Raw genomic sequence first — 17502 nt, 5'->3', positions numbered from 1 at the left:
GAAAATCTAATTCTGCTGTTTTTCAGTTAAAAGTGCAGTGTGGAGCTTAGTGTCTGATTGGTTGAAGCTTCCCCCACCCTAATTGCTGAGGGGCAGTTATCTGGCAATCACTTGAGGCCTGTTGAGGCCTGTTTAGGGGCACATTGTATTCTTCTCTTTGAAGTTAAGGTATTTTTTTGAGTCATCGGTTAGCTGAGGTCTGTATAAAAGACAGAGAGACTGCGCACAAAGTAAGCAAGCACTTTCCAGGAGACTCATCCGGAGTGAGACTCGTACAGAGTGGAGGATTGAAATTTGGTAATTTGGTGCAGTGAGGTAAATCGGTGCAGAGTGTGAGGAGGTGCTTTTTAACCCTGGTAAGTGACTGGTAAGTAGTCTCTCTTTTTCTTTTCATTGTCTAATTTATTTATTTTTATTTTGAAATTGTAGTTGTTTAAGTTTACCAAGGGTTTAAGACATGGCAGGAGATCCCAGACCCGTGTCATGCTCCTCGTGTGCGATGTGGGAGCTCAGGGACACGTCCACTGTCCCTGGCTCCTTCACGTGCAAGAAGTGTGTTCAGTTGCAGCTCTTGTTAGACCGCTTGACGGCTCTGGAGCTGCGGATGGACTCACTTTGGAGCATCCGCGATGCTGAGGAGGTCGTGGATAGCACGTTTAGCGAGTTGGTCACACCGCAGGTGAAGGTTACTGAGGGAGATAGAAAATGGGTGACCAAAAGAAAGAGCAAGAGTAGGAAGGCAGTGCAGGTGTCCCCTGCGGTCATCTCCCTGCAAAACAGATATACCGCTTTGGATACTGTTGAGGGAGATGGCTCACCAGGGGAAGGCAGCAGCAGCCAGGTTCATGGCACCGTGGCTGGCTCTGCTGCACAGCAGGGCAGGAAGAAAAATGGCAGGGCTATAGTGATAGGGGACTCGATCGTAAGGGGAATAGACAGGCGGTTCTGTGGACGCAATCGAGACTCCAGGATGGTATGTTGCCTCCCTGGTGCAAGGATCAAGGATGTCTCGGAGCAGCTGCAGGACATTCTAGGGGGGGAGGGTGAACAGCCAGCTGTCGTGGTGCACATAGGCACCACGATATAGGTAAAAAATGGGATGAGGTCCTACAAGCGGAATTCAGGGAGTTAGGAGTTAAACTAAAAAGTAGGACCTCAAAGGTAATAATCTCAGGATTGCTACCAGTGCCACGAGCTAGTCAGAGTAGGAATGTCAGGATAGATAGGATGAATGCGTGGCTCGAGAGATGGTGCAAGAGGGAGGGATTCAAATTCCTGGGGCATTGGGACCGGTTCTGGGGGAGGTGGGACCAGTACAAACCGGACGGTCTGCACTTGGGCAGGACTGGAACCGATGTCCTAGGGGGGGTGTTTTCTAGAGCTGTTGGGGAGGGTTTAAACTAAGGTGGCAGGGGGATGGGAACCAATGCTGGAAGTTGGAAGGTAGTAAAACAGGGACAGAAACAAAAGGAAGTAAGGGGAAAAGTGCAAGGCAGAGAAGACATAGTCAGAAATCCATAAGGGCGACAGTACAAGGTACAGTGACTGAGGGGAGCACAGTGAATAGGCCCAGTAATAACAAAAGGAATAAAACTGGAGATGTTAAGATTCAAAACAGAGGTAAAAAAACCAACATAAGTGTACTTTACCTGAATGCTCGTAGTATTCGGAATAAAGTAAATGAGTTGGTGGCACAAATCATCGTGAAGGACTATGATTTAGTGGCCATTACTGAAACATGGTTAAAGGATGGTCACGACTGGGAGTTAAATATCCGAGGGTATCAAACTATTCGGAAGGACAGAGTGGATGGTAAGGGAGGTGGTGTTGCTCTGTTATTTAAGGATGACATCCGGGCAATAGTAAGGGATGACATCGGTGCTATGGAGGATAAGGTTGAATCCATTTGGGTGGAAATCAGGAATAGTAAGGCGAAAAAGTCACTGATAGGAGTAGTCTATCGGCCACCAAATAGTAACGAGATGGTGGGGCAGGCAATAAACAAAGAAATAACTGATGCATGTAGAAATGGTACAGCAGTTATCATGGGGGATTTTAATCTACATGTCGATTGGTTTAACCAGGTCGGTCAAGGCAACCGTGAGGAGGAGTTTATAGAATGTATCCGCGATAGTTTCCTAGAACAGTATGTAATGGAACCTACGAGGGAACAAGCGGTCCTAGATCTTGTCCTGTGTAATGAGACAGGATTGATTCATGATCTCATAGTTAGGGATCCTCTCGGAAGGAGCGATCACAATATGGTGGAATTTAAAATACAGATGGAGGGTGAGAAAGTAAAATCAAATACTAGTGTTTTGTGTTTAAACAAAGAAGATTACAAGGGGATGAGAGAAGAACTAGCTAAGGTAGACTGGGAGCTAAGACTTTATGGTGGAACAGTTGAGGAACAGTGGAGAACCTTCCAAGCGATTTTTCACAGTGCTCAGCAAAGGTTTATACCAACAAAAAGGAAGGACGGAAGAAAGAGGGAAAATCGACCGTGGATATCTAAGGAAATAAGGGAGAGTATCAAATTGAAGGAAAAAGCATATAAAGTGGCAAAGATTGCTGGGAGATTAGAGGACTGGGAAATCTTTAGGGGGCAACAGAAAGCTACTAAAAAAGCTATAAAGAAGAGTAAGATAGAGTATGAGAGTAAACTTGCTCAGAATATAAAAACAGACAGTAAAAGTTTTTACAAATATATAAGACAAAAAAGAGTGGCTAAGGTAAATATTGGTCCTTTAGAGGATGAGAAGGGAGTTTTAATAATGGGAAATGAGGAAATGGCTGAGGAACTGAACAGGTTTTTTGGGTCGGTCTTCACAGTGGAAGACACAAATAACATGCCAGTGACTGATAGAAATGAGGCTATGACAGGTGAGGACCTTGAGACGATTGTTATCACTAAGGAGGGAGTGATGGGCAAGCTAATGGGGCTAAAGGTAGACAAGTCTCCTGGCCCTGATGGAATGCATCCCAGAGTGCTAAAAGAGATGGCTAGGGAAATTGCAGATGCACTAGTGATAATTTACCGAAATTCACTAGACTCTGGGGTGGTCCCGGTGGATTGGAAATTAGCAAACGTGACGCCACTGTTTAAAAAAGGAGGTAGGCAGAAAGCAGGACATTATAGGCCAGTGAGTTTAACTTCGGTAATAGGGAAGATGCTGGAATCTATCATCAAGGAAGAAATTGCGAGGCATCTGGATAGAAATTGTCCCATTGGGCAGACGCAGCATGGGTTCGTAAAAGGCAGGTCGTGCCTAACTAATTTAGTGGAATTTTTTGAGGACATTACCAGTGCAGTAGATAACGGGGAGCCGATGGATGTGGTATATCTGGATTTCCAGAAAGCCTTTGACAAGGTGCCACACAAAAGGTTGCTGCATAAGATAAAGATGCATGGCATTAAGGGTAAAGTAGTAGCATGGATAGAGGATTGGTTAATTAATAGAAAGCAAAGAGTTGGGATAAATGGGTGTTTCTCTGGTTGGCAATCAGTAGCTAGTGGTGTCCCTCAGGGATCCGTGTTGGGCCCACAATTGTTCACAATTTACATTGATGATTTGGAGTTGGGGACCAAGGGCAATGTGTCCAAGTTTGCAGATGACACTAAGATGAGTGGTAAAGCGAAAATTGCAGAGGATACTGGAAGTCTGCAGAGGGATTTGGATAGGTTAAGTGAATGGGCTCGGGTCTGGCAGATGGAATACAATGTTGACAAATGTGAGGTTATCCATTTTGGTAGGAATAACAGCAAACGGGATTATTATTTAAACGATAAAATATTAAAGCATGCCGCTGTTCAGAGAGACTTGGGTGTGCTAGTGCATGAGTCACAGAAGGTTGGTTTACAAGTGCAACAGGTGATTAAGAAGGCAAATGGAATTTTGTCCTTCATTGCTAGAGGGATGGAGTTTAAGACTAGGGAGGTTATGTTGCAATTGTATAAGGTGTTAGTGCGGCCACACCTGGAGTATTGTGTTCAGTTTTGGTCTCCTTACTTGAGAAAGGACGTACTGGCGCTGGAGGGTGTGCAGAGGAGATTCACTAGGTTAATCCCAGAGCTGAAGGGGTTGGATTATAAGGAGAGGTTGAGTAGACTGGGACTGTACTCGTTGGAATTTAGAAGGATGAGGGGGGACCTTATAGAAACATTTAAAATTATGAAGGGAATAGATAGGATAGATGCGGGCAGGTTGTTTCCACTGGCGGGTGACAGCAGAACTAGGGGGCATAGCCTCAAAATAAGGGGAAGTAGATTTAGAACTGAGTTTAGGAGGAACTTCTTCACCCAAAGGGTTGTGAATCTATGGAATTCCTTGCCCAGTGAAGCAGTTGAGGCTCCTTCATTACATGTTTTTAAGGTAAAGATAGATAGTTTTTTGAAGAATAAAGGGATTAAGGGTTATGGTGTTCGGGCCGGAAAGTGGAGCTGAGTCCACAAAAGATCAGCCATGATCTCATTGAATGGCGGAGCAGGCTCGAGGGGCCAGATGGCCTACTCCTGCTCCTAGTTCTTATGTTCTTATGTTCTTATGTTCTTATGTTCAATCCCGGCTCTGGGTCACTGTCCGTGTGTAGTTTGCACATTCTCCCCGTGTTTGCATGGGTTTCGTCCCCACAATCCAAAGATGTGCAGGGTAGGTGGATTGGCCATGATAAATTGCCCCTTAATTGGAAAAAATGTATTGGGTATGCTAAATTTGTAAAAAAAAAAGTAAATGCCACAAATGAACCCCGCCATCAGTTATTCCTCCTGGTGGAGGTGGAGCATCGTAGGGGGGCACAGAAATTGCCAGATCAGGTGCGTTAATGGTATGCCAACGGCGTTTATTGTATAATTTGAAATACCATGCCGGTATGCAGTGTGGAATGCATTCACACTGCTGTCGGGGCACCAGAGCACGGCATTCAATCGGGCACCTGGTGCTGGCCTCGGTTTTTGGCTGACAGGCAATTCTCTGCCCAATCGCGCTTCTCAATTCTGGCGGAGAATCCCACCTAAGGGGCGAAATTCTCCGACCCCACGCAGGGTCGGAGAATCGGCCGGCAGCGGCGTTAATCCCACTCCCGCAGGGTTTTTAATTCTCTGACCGGCCAAAAACCGGCGCTGTGCAAATCCCGCCGGCAGCCTCTGAAAACAGCTGGCGGCGGCGGGATTTCATTATATTTTTGTTTCCACAAATCTCCGGCCCGGATGGGCCGAAGTCCCGCCGACGTGGCCACGGGTCACGTCGGCGAAAATCACAGTACCTTTAAAACGGCGTCAACCATTGATAATGGTTGATGCCGTCAGTGTCGGGGGGGGGGGTGGTTTGCGGCATCGTGGGGGAGTTGCGGCATCGGGGGGGGTTGCGGCATCGGGGGGGGTTGCGGTATCGGGGGGGGTTGCGGCATCGGGGGGGGTTGCGGCATCGGGGGGGTTGCGGCATCGGGGGGGTTGCGGCATCGGGGGGGGTTTGCGGCATCGGGGGGGGGTTGCGGCATCGGGGGGGGGTTGCGGCATCGGGGGGGGTTGCGCATCGGGGGGGGGTTGCGGCATCGGGGGGGGTTGCGGCATCGGGGGGGGTTGCGGCATCGGGGGGGGGTTGCTGCATCGGGGGGGGGGGTTGCGGCATGGGGGGGTGTTTGGGGGGCAGCGGCGTGCAGAGAGGGGGGGCGACGGATGCCCGGGACCAACGTACCGTCGCCCCCCCCTCTGTACGCCGCTGCCCCCCCTCTGTACGCCACTGCCCCCTACCCCAACCACCCCCCTCACCACCCCTACCTCCCTCCAACGCCCCTACCCCCCTCCCCACCACCCCTACCCCCCTCCCCACCACCCCTACCCCCCTCCCCACCACCCCTACCCCCGTCCCCCAACCCCCCTCCCCACCACCCCTACCCCCCTCCAACGCCACCCCCCCATCTCTCGCAACGCCGCAACCCCCCACCCTCAACGCCGGGTCCCCCCCCCCCTCAACGCCGGTACCCGCACCCCGTCCCCCTCCCTCTGAAGGCCGGTACCCACAACCCCCCCTCCCTCTGAAGGCCGGTACCCACACCCCCCCCTCTCTCCTCCACCCCCCCTTCCTTCCTCCTCCCCCCCTTCCTTCCTTCCGGCGTTAGTGGGGGGTGGGGGGGTGCGGCGTTGGAGGGGGGTAGGGGTGGTGAAGGGGGTAGGGGTGGTGAGGGGGTGGTTGGGGTAGGGGGCAGCTGCGTGCAGAGGGGGGGCGACGGTGCGTTGGCCCCGGGCATCCGTCGCCCCCCTCCTCTGCACGCCGCTGCCCCTACCCCAACCCCCCCTCACCACCCCTCCCCCCTTCACCACCCCTACCCCCCTCCAACGCCGCACCCCCCCCACCCCCCACTAACGCCGCACCCCCCCCACTAACGGAGGAAGGAAGGGGGGAGGAGAAAGGAAGGGGGGGAGGAGGAAGGAAGGGGGGAGGAGGAAGGAAGGGGGGGAGGAGGAGAGAGGGGGGGTATGGGTACCGGCCTTCAGAGGGAGGGGGGGTGTGGGTACCGGCCTTCAGAGGGAGGGGGACGGGGTGTGGGTACCGGCGTTGAGGGGGGGGGGACCCGGCGTTGAGAGGGGGGGACCCGGCGTTGAGAGGGAGGGGGTTGCGGCGTTGCGAGAGATGGGGGGGCGGCGTTGGAGGGGGGTAGGGGTGGTGGGGAGGGGGGTAGGGGTGGTGGGGAGGGGGGTAGGGGTGGTGGGGAGGGGGGTAGGGGCGTTGGAGGGAGGTAGGGGTGGTGAGGGGGGGTGGTTGGGGTAGGGGGCAGCGGCGTACAGAGGGGGGGGGATGGTGCGTTGGCCCCGGGCATCCGTCGCCCCCCCTCTCTGCACGCCGCTGCCCCCAAACCCCCCCCCCATGCCGCAACCCCCCCCCCCCAATGCCGGTCTGTCTCTCTCTCTCCCCCCCCCCCTCCCAAACGCCGGGTCAGTCTCTCTCCTCCTCCTCCCCCCCCAAAAAACGCCGGGTCTCACCACTTCCGCAGCTGGTGAAACTGACGCGTATCGCGTCAGTCCGCTGCTGGCCCCTCCGGGAACGGAGAAAAGCCGCCTAAAAGAAGGTCCCCACGCCGGAGTCATCTACACCAATTTTGCTCGCCGGAAATCGGCGTTACAACGGTCTGCAGAGAATTTCGCCCAAGGAGTCTGCAAAGGGATATAGATAGGTTAAGTAAGTGGGCAGAAATTTGGCTTACTCTTGCTCCTAATTTGTATGTTTACTGATTTCTGTACATGGGCTCCAGAATCGCGATGTTCCTCCACAATTCCAAACTTCTCACCATTGAGTTAATTCACTGAGCTACCTTTGTTGGGTGAGAAAAAGTGTTCAAAATTCTGAGAGATTAGAGTAAATATAGAAAAACTATATTCGCTGGCAAGAGGATCAGCGGCTGAAGGATCCAAAAGCTATTTGGTAAAAAAAACCTGAGGGGAAAATGCGACAAATGTTTATATACGTTATGATCTGGAGCAGTGATTTTCAAACTTTTTTGGTTGAAAGATCCATTTTGAAGTTATTAGGAATAATAATAGAAGGCTTATGATATTAAAATGTACTCGGAGCATCTTGCTTTTAAGTTTGGGATATTATTTGCATGTAAGTTGCAGTGTATGTCTGTCCTGGCAGGGGAGCAGGTGGGACAGAGGGAATCTGGGAAAGAGTGAGCAGGAGGCCAGCATGATATCAGGAAACGGGGGTTGGGGGTCTTGGTCCCACCGCACCAGTTTTCGGGTGTAGCGCATCCCCTGCCGGCGCCGGGATTCTCCGTCTCGCCAGCCGCCAGAAAATCCCCGGGCATGAGTGCACTGCCGGCGCAACGGAGAACCCCAGACAGCGGAGAATCCAACCCACTTTCTTTGGTCCTGAGGAGTTTCTCACTGATTTAGCCCACACTAAGGACGAGATTCTCTGGAAAGGTTTTCAAGTGCTGTAGCTCAGCGGAAACTGCCGCGAGCTTCCTGGTGCTCGGCCCAGCAAGGCCGGCAATGCTATTCAATGTTAATTGGATCACTTAACGAGGCCCCACAGGCTTCTCGCGGCAAATGAAGATTCGCCCACCACATAGGTCAAGCCCCTGTTAACAAGGTCAATCAGCACTTAAAAACAGCTCTTGCACAGCCAACCCCAGTCAGCTCACAACAATGGTGCCCAGAAGACCAGCCCTAAGATTTGGAGATGTAGATCTGGATAGGCCCCTAGATGCAGTGAAGGCTAGGAGAGAGGTCCTGTTCCCCCGAGGGTCAGTCACAGGGCAGCCAGTGCTGCTTTGCAGGAGGTGGTGGAGGCTGAGTGCCGGGAATGTGACCAGGTGGACTGCTGATGCACATCAGGTAGAGGCAGGAACCCCCAGGTGAGACAGCAGTCGGAGTTCTGCTCCATCCCAGGACCCAGCTGGGTCCCAGCCTAATCCTGAGCCTTTGGAAGAGATCATCCCAGAGCTGATGGAAACACGAGGATGTGGCCACGACATTCAGAGGGACACTCCAGCAGATCCATAGCCACTTGGAGGAATCCCAGAGGCTATGGGCGCAGGAGATGTTACCGGCAATGCGTGGCACTGAGGCCAACACTGCTAAGGTGGCTACCACAGTGGAGAGCCTGGTGCACAATGTCGGCACCATTAGTGGAGGTGTCCAAGGCGTTGTGCTGTCAGCGACGGCCGTGACTGAGGGTCTAGGCAGAATGCCATTAGTTTTCCATCTGGGAATACAGGGCATCTGTGACCTGCTGAAAGCACCTGTGGACTGTGGCCTGTGTGATACTCCACAGGTCCGTGCTCAAGCCCAAGAATGATCCTGAGTCATAAAAGTTCAGAGCTGCAGTGACCTTGAGGGCTACCGGAAGCGGTGTGTCCTCCTCCTCCACATGGTGCAAAGTCCACGAGGACATGGCACAGACGGCGTACAGTCTCCTTGTCGAGGCGGAGCCTCCTGCGGCACGCGCAGTCCGTCATCTGTCCGAATGACCAGTGGCACCTGCAGATGCTGGCCCACCACAGGACACCCCCCCCCCTCCCACCCACCCCCACACACCTGACCACCCAGGGGTCTCTGATGGACAGCCGGCTCCTCAGGGGGTTGGACAGGGTCCAGCACATCATCCGCCACCTCAAGCATCTTCAGACACTGCTGCTGCTGCCGATTTTGGCGTTTGGCCACCCCGGCTACCAGCAGGACCACTAGGGCAAGTTGTGTATCCAAAGTCCCTGCCATAGGGTTCATATCTGTAAGGCATTGGGAGAGGGTGTTAGACTGACAAACAGCGCTGGCTCCCACCCCAGGACCCTCCAATCCACCACTGATTCCCCTCCCCCCCCCTCCCCACCCGGAATGCCCTGCCCATGCACATCCAGCCACAGTCGGCCCCCTCACCGGACCCCAGACTCTGTACCCCGGACACCCGCCCAGAACATCACCTGGGCCGCATGCTGGTCCCCCGGCTGGAATATCAGTCTCGATTATATTGTGGTGGAATATCAGTCTCGATTAATTGTGCTGGAATATCAGTCGAGATTATAATGTGCTGGAGTAGCGGTCTAGATTATATTGTGCTGGAATATCAGTCTAGATTATAATGTGCTGGAATAGTGGTCTAGACTATATTGTGCTGGAATATCTGTCTAGATTATAATGTGCTGGAATATTGGTCTAGATTACATTTTGCTGGAATATAACTCTAGATTATACTGCGCTGGAATATCATTCTAGATTATGTTGTGCTGGAATATCGATCGACATATGGTGCTGGAATATCGGTAAAAATTATATTTTGCGGGAATATCAGTCTAGATTATATTGTGCTGGAATATCAGTCTAGATTATATTGTGCTGGAATATCAGTCTAGATTATATTTTGCTGGAATATCAGTCTAGATTATATTGTGCTGGAATATCGGTCTAGATTATATTGTGCTAGAATATCAGTATGAATTATATTTTGCTGGAATATCAATCTAGATTATAATGTGCTGGTATATCAGTCTAGATTAAGAGAGTGGTTAAGGTGTGGAATGGACTGCCTGCTGTGTTAGTGGAGTCGGACACTTCAGGAACTTTCGAGCGGTTATTGGATAGACACATGGAGCACACCAGAATGACAGGAGTGGGATAGCTTGATCTTGGTTTCGGACAATGCTCGGCACAACATCGAGGGCCGAAGGGCCTGTTCTGTGCTGTACTGTTCTATGTTCTATGTTCTCCCCATGGCACTCTATCCACCCTCTGGCTGCGAACAGGTCCCCAGAGCTGTGTCCCATCATCTAGATGTTCGGATATTGGCTGCTGCTTGTGTGGTGTTGCCTCACGCAGTGTTCAAACAGTGTCCAGGCATCACGGTCTGATTGGGATGTCTCCCACATGGTTCATGGCCCATGCACCCATGCCAGGGTGGCAGCGCCAAGGTGCCAGCTTGACAGTGCCAATGTGCCAACTTTCCAGCGGGAGGGCCAGAGAGCCACCCTACACTATCTGTGACCACCAGGGGTCTCTGATGGCCCAGAAGACATTTGTGTGGATCAGTACTGAATGGCGTCCAGCTGCAGCCTCCATGGGGAGGCCGGTAGATTCCGGAAGGCTAGCAGATCCCGGGTAAAAAGTAGGTTTAAACTCTACTTAGGAGCGAGCCACTTGGTCATGCCCCAATGGGCGGATTCCGATTCCGCAACCTTACGGGACTTGGGTAGATTCCAGGAGGCGTGAAGGCTGTCGGGAAGCCTGCGAGAGGCCTCTCCTGGCATCTAGTGGTCGCGTTGTGCTTGTGCAAGAGTGCAACGTGGCCGGTAGATCACGCCCATTGTTTCAGAATACACTGCTTGAATGGATGGTGGAAACAGATTCATAGATTCATTAGTAACTTTCAAAGTGAGTTGGACAAATACTTGAAGACAGTACATTTGTAGAGTTTTGGGGAAAGGTCAAGAGAAGGAGGCTAATTGCATAGTTCTTTCAAAGAGCCAACACAGGCATCATTCTATGATCCGGATGGTAGATTTTGAAAATTCAGTCCAAGGATGTTTGGCTTCCTTCAAGTGCATCATGTGTTTAACTAGTTTGGCATGAAAAGCAAGATGGGTTGAATGGCATTCTTCTGTTCTATATGATTCTGCTATCATCTTGGGAATGGTGGGTATTGCTCTGAGTTTACACTGATATTTCATCAGCAAGACCAAAGTGTTTATCAGACACTGACTGAATGTCTCTGTCAATTGAGCAGTAATTTACCCATATGATTTTGTCTGTTGGAAAACTGATGGAAAATGCCCAGCTGTGACAATAGGGAACGAAGCAGACTGGGTAGCACAGTAGCACAGTGGGTTAGCCCTGCAGCCTCACGGCGCCGAGGTCCTAGGTTCGATCCCGGCTCTGGGTCACTGTCCGTGTGGAGTTTGCACATTTGTCCCGTGTGGGTTTCACCCCCACAACCCAAAGATGTGCAGGTTAGGTGGATTGGCCACACTAAATTGCCTCTTAATTAGAAAAAATGAATTGGGAACTCTAAATTTATAAAGACAACCAAAGCAGACAGAGTGCAGAAACTGGATATGCAGCCAGAGGTTATGAGTCATCTGTGAACTAATGATCTAGGAAAGGTCAGGTTCTTGCAATCTCATCTGAAGGAGTTAGGTAATAAATTGAGGTACAAAATCACCAGGTAGCCCTTTGGTCATAATGTTGGATTAGAATTCCAGAGGACATTGGTAGAAAGCAAGCAACAAAGAAACAGACATACTTGCATTTCTATAGCACCTTTCACACCGATAGGATTTCCCAAGCCATTTACATGGAGGAAAGACTTTTGAAGTATAACTACTGGAATTGGACAGATGAACTTCAATTTACCTGTGTTTCCTGTCACTCCCAGCGAGAAACACACGCTATTAAATGTCACTCAGGTTAGATAGGGGGCTTCAGCGGAGAACGCGCGGACAAGGCTGCACATAGCCCTGTTTTCTGCACTGAGGAGCTCCACTAGCCGCAACTCTCAGTGTAGCACATGGGGACTCTGGAGTCCCCACGCGATCCCCAACCCCCCTCAAGCCCCAATTCACTATGAGGGGTTCCCAGGCTCCCCCGCACCTCCCAATACCTGTACAGGGCACCCCTGGCCCAATCACCGTTGCACAAAAAATGCCAGCTTGGCAGTGCCAACCTGTTACCCTGGCAGTGTCCCTGCCAGCTGGAAGTGCTACCTGGGCACCTTCACAACACCAAACTGTTAGTACCAGGATGCCTGGGTGGCAGCAGCAGTACCAGAGTACCACCCTGCCCAAAGGGCATACACCTGGGGGTCTCCAATCCCCTGGGAGACACCCATGGATTCTGTTCCTTCTGATCCCCGTTTATGGAGACCACTACTGAACACTGCTCGCCTGAGCTCTCCAGGGAAAATGAAATAGATCCCAAAGCCTCAGGTGCCTCAGGAAACTGCATATTAAAGTGAGACTAGTTGCCTTGCAGATTTGCCAAAATCCCGCGCCCTCATTTGGTGGGATTTACATCACAATGTCTCATGAGATCGCATTAGATTTCACAAGGAGCGAGCCAAGTTGATCCCGGGAGCAGAAACTCTATTAAATGTGTCCATTATCAAACAATTTGATTAGAGCCACCCAAATATGACTGGGCATAAGCAATGGCCTGCATCATTTCTGGCAGAAAATACCAGAAATGGCAGTAAGCCCCCCACCTCCCCCACCCCTGCCACCACCACCACCATCATCACCCAGTTCACTTCTTATAGGTGGTCGCCAGTTTGGACAACATACAATGAAAAGAAAACTGACCCATTGGAATTCTTCGAACAAGTGACTGGAATTTTGAATAAGATTGACAAAATAAATAGTCAAGATCCTAAAATTCATTTTCTTCAATCGTTATGTTCTCAGCCAGGTAATGGCTTAAACTGTTCAAACAAAAGTTAGCAGATTGAGCAGGGAAGTGTATATTTAATATTAGTCTCTGCCAGGCCGATCTCTATTGAGATAAGTTACTTGTACAGTACATCAATCTGAAGTTGCTTCTTCTTAAGGACTTGTGCAAGCACTTGGAGTGATGTGAATGCTCTCACTAAGTATTATTGCCTCAGTTCCTGACATTTCAGTGTGAGATACTAACCAAAGTCTATTGACACATATACATCTGAAGTTACTCTCGCTGCTATTTGCTCCAGAATGCTACTGGTACTAAAAGGATTAAGAAGACAGGTGGCATAAACCTGGCTTATATTCACTTGTATATAGAAGATTGAGGCCTGATTTGATTGAAGCACTTAAAATGTTAAAAGGGCAAGATAGATAAGAAGAAATTATTTCCTCTGACAGGGAAATCATGGACGACAATGTATTGTATTTAAAATCAGAACAAGGCCATTTAAGAGGGAAATAAGGAAATGCTTCTACACACAAAGGATAGCAGAGATCTGGAATCCTCTCCATCAAAAGTTGTAGCTATTTGAAACTACCAAGTCAATTTGTTATAAATAGACTATGCTCTGTGTTAAAACAGAGAAATTTAAGTTTTTAAACATTTAATAACTCATGAACATTATGCAGTTTCAACACCCTGATTTGTTACATTTACAGACCACTGCTAACAGCTATTTACACAAATTAAGAACTTAAACAACTAATTGCACACACGATATATAAATATGTTTTAGCCGAGGAAAGAAATAGGTATGAATGTGAATTGTTTAATTTCAATTCAAATAGTAATCCATACTGATCAGCTGGTAAAACAAAGGATTTAAATAGCACCTTATCAAGTCTGTAGGATGTCGCAAAGCACTTTACATCCGATGATTCCTTCTGAATGGAGATCGCGGTTCTTATATAGGCTTAAAATTGGAGCCAATGTGGTCACAGCAATGTCCCACCAGCAACAAATGAGATGAATAACTAGATAACCTGTTTTAGGTGCTTCTGGTTGAAAGAGGAATGTTGATCGTGATGCCTGCTCTTCTTCAAATGGGAGCTTTAATGTCTACCTGAATAGGAAAAGGGAGCTTTCGTTTAATATCTTATCCAAAATACAGCACCTCTATCAGTGCAGTACTCCTTTGAACTATTGTGCAGAGACCATGTTGCACTTTAGAAAGAAAAGTAGAAATAACGTCTTTATCATTAAGGTAAAGCTAGTCAAACCTTGATATAGAATTTACAGTGCAGAAGGAGGCAATTTGGCCCATTGAGTCTGCACCGGTTCTTGGAAAGAGCACCCTACCCAAGCCCACACCTCCACCCTATCCCCATAACCTAGTAACCCCACCCAACACTAAGGACAATTTTGGACACGAAGGGCAATTTATCATGGCCAATCCACCTAACCAGCACATCTTTGGACTGTGAGAGGAAACCTGAGCACCAGGAGGACATGCACACGCGTGGAGAACGTGCAGACTCTGCACAGACAGTGACCCAAGCCGGGAATCGAACCTGGGATGGAGCTGTGAAGCATTTGTGCTAACCACTATGCTTCCGTGCTGCCCACAAAGCAAGCATTAACATCAAGGTTTTCACCAATCTCCCAACAAAGTTACAATGGTTGGTTGGGAGAACAGAGTAAATACCTTGGTTCTGATTAAGTAAGCGATCATCAGTAAATGAAAAACAATTAAAAGAGTAAATTGTTACACAAGTTCATTTCTATTTGACATTCATTTTGTACTAAAAGGCGTAGAGCTATTATCTTGAAAACAAAATCTTATTTTAAAGCAGCACTTCCTTATCAATGCAGTTGAAAAATAAAAACATAAATATATATTTTACTAACAAGTTTCAATTGGGTTTCCTTCCCCCATTCCCAACACCTACCTTCTCTGCAGCAGTAACCCCTTCTTTTAATGAAACTCCAGGAAACAATCTTCCTTACAGAACACATAATAAGTTAACACTGCTGCACTTCACATTTCTTTGTACTCTGCTGAATGTACATTATTTTATGTCTTTCAGTTTTATTACCCTGTGTACTCTAGCTTATCCATGGTTAGGGGGCGGAAACCACACCAGATAATACAGTTGTTGAATGTTTTCCAAATTGCAATTGCAGGAAAAATACTCGTGATCAAATTTTGCAAACTGATGCTTCAGCTGCGTTTCATGGTTTAATTTCCATGTAAATTAACAATCAAATCAACTGGAGAAATGTGGTAAGAATTCACATTCCTGCACCTAAATGTGTTAAATTACCTAGGTGCAGCTGGCAGAGCAAAATTAGATGGGCTGATAATGCATTTGCAGAACTTTTCACATATTTACACTGTTGGAACGAGAGCCTGGCCGCTTTGGCTTTAAGCAGTACCACTAGGGCAAATTCTGGGTCCAAAATTCCAGCCATAGGGTTCAATATCTGTAAGGCATTGGGAGAGAGTTTTAGACTGACAAACAGCGCTGGCTCCCACCCCAGGACCCTCCAATTCGCCACTGATCCCCCCCTCCCCACCCGGAACACCCTGCCCATGCACACCCGGCTGCAGTTGGCCCCCTCACCAGACCCCAGATCCTGTACCCCGGACACCCACTCAGAACATCACCTGGACCGGGCGCTGGTCTCCTCCCCATGGCTGTCACCCTACATCCAGCCATGAACATGTCCTCAGAGCTGTGTCCCATCATCTGGATGTTCGGATGCTTGTGCGGTGTTGCCTCCCGCGGCGTTCAAACATAGTGTCAAGGCATCACAGTATGATTGGGATGTCTCCCACATGGTTCATGGCCCATGCACCCATGCCAGGGTGGCAGCACCATGGTGCCAGCTGGGCAGTGTCAAAATGCCCAAATTCCAGCCGGAGGGCCAGAGAGCCACCCTGCATTATCCCTGACTACTCAGGGATCTCTGATGGCCAGGAGACATTTATGTCGACCAGTACTGAACAGCGTCTAGCTGCAGCCTCCCTGATGAGGCTGGTAGATCCTGGGTAAGCGTGCCTAAATAAGTTTAAATCCGACTTAGGAGCGAGCCATTTGTTAATGCCCCAATGGGCGGGATTCCAATTCCGCACCTCACGGGGCTTGGGTAGATTCCAGGAGGCGTGAAGGCTGTCGGGAAGCCTGCAAGAGGCCTCATCCGGCATCTAGAGGTCGTGTTGTGCTTGAGCAAGACTGCAACGTGGCCGGTAGATCACGGCAATTCCACAGGCCGACCACTTTCTGGGTGCAGAAATTTCTCCTCATCTCAGTGCTAAATGTTCTACCACATGTTATCGGACCATGATCCCTGGTTCTGGACACCACCACCATTGGAAACATCCTTCCTTCATCTATCCTGACTCATCGTGTTAGAACTTTGAAGTTTTCGATGAGAACCCCCCTCATTCTCCATGAATACAATCCCGTCCGACTCAATCTCTCCTCATATGTCAGTCCTGTCATCCCAGGAATCAATCTGGAAAACCTTTTCTACATGCCCGCTACAGTAAGAACATCCTTCCTCAGATAAGGAGATAAAACTGCAAACAATACTCGAGGTGTGGCCTCACCAAGGCCTGTATAATTGCAGCAAGACATTTCTGCTCCTGTACTCAAATCCTCTTGCTATGAAGGCCAACATACCATTTGCCTTCTTTACCCCCTGCTGAACCTGCATACTTACCTTCAGCGACTGGTGTATGTGGACACCCAGGTCTCGTTGCACATTCCCTTCCCTAATTTATGGCCAGTCAGATCATAATCTGTCTTCCCGCTTTTGAGACTGTAATGGATAACCTCTCAATTAAACAAATTACACTGCATCTGCCATTCATTTGCCCACTCACATTACATGTCCAAATCACATTGAAGGATCTCAGCAGGCTCCTCACAGCTCACCCTCCCATCCAGCTTTGTGTCATCTTCAAATTTGGAGATATTGGGTGCGATTCTCCCCCAAAATTTCTAAGTTTATTTGAGGTGGGTTTTTCAGGGAATTTCCTGCCAGCTCTGCCGGAGAGTTCCGCACCGCTATTCAATGACCCTTAGGCACTTTTTTGGACCCTGGGAAGTTTCTCACTGGTTTAGCCCACACATAGGAAGCAATTCTCCGGCCTCGTTGCAGTCTCACACGAGTGAAACGAGGCCGGTGAATAGAGGGAGCGGCCGAAAACGAGAACCGCGCCAGGCGCCAAACAGTTTGTGATGCAAATGATCCGCTCCCGTAGGTGAAATCAGAATCTCGCCATAGTGTGGCAACAAACTAAGTATCACCACTTAAACCCAATTTCCATACAATTAACTGGAGCCACCCCATATCCAATGGCCTCCCGTCATTCATTGGCCTCCCAGCAAGTGCTCACACTGGCGTCAATTAGTACTCCTTTTGAAAAACGTGAACCTGGCAGAAGGGCTTCTGTGGGGAACTGAGGAGGTGAGTAGCCTCTTTGCTCACAAGCAAAGAGCCTGGGGTTGCTGCGCTTGCCACCCCAGTGCTCAGCAGAGGCGTGGTGGATCCTCTGTTGGAGAGTGGGGGGGAACCCTGTAGCCACCTAAGATGGACACTGGGCTAACAAAATGGAGAACTGCTAAGGC

General features: G+C 49.4%; 1 protein-coding gene across 2 annotated transcripts in view; it reads right to left on the bottom strand.

The window, feature by feature from the left end:
* LOC119967290 (amine sulfotransferase-like) overlaps positions 1-14954 on the bottom strand; it is a 67518-nt gene extending 52564 nt beyond the window's left edge. The window contains exons 1-2 of one of the 2 annotated variants that reach the window (XM_038799622.1): positions 14815-14954; positions 13759-13988 (exon numbers count right to left, since the gene is read on the bottom strand). The gene's annotated coding sequence lies outside the window, so the exon portion shown is untranslated. The remainder of the gene's footprint in view (positions 1-13758; positions 13989-14814) is intronic. The other variant, XM_038799623.1, reaches the window with a different exon arrangement.
* Between the last annotated feature and the right edge of the window lie 2548 nt (positions 14955-17502).

This window comes from Scyliorhinus canicula, chromosome 6 (assembly GCF_902713615.1).
Source record: "Scyliorhinus canicula chromosome 6, sScyCan1.1, whole genome shotgun sequence".
NCBI lineage: Eukaryota > Metazoa > Chordata > Chondrichthyes > Carcharhiniformes > Scyliorhinidae > Scyliorhinus > Scyliorhinus canicula.
Note: the sequence above shows the minus strand (reverse complement) of the source record. Positions and strands in the feature narration are given on the sequence as shown.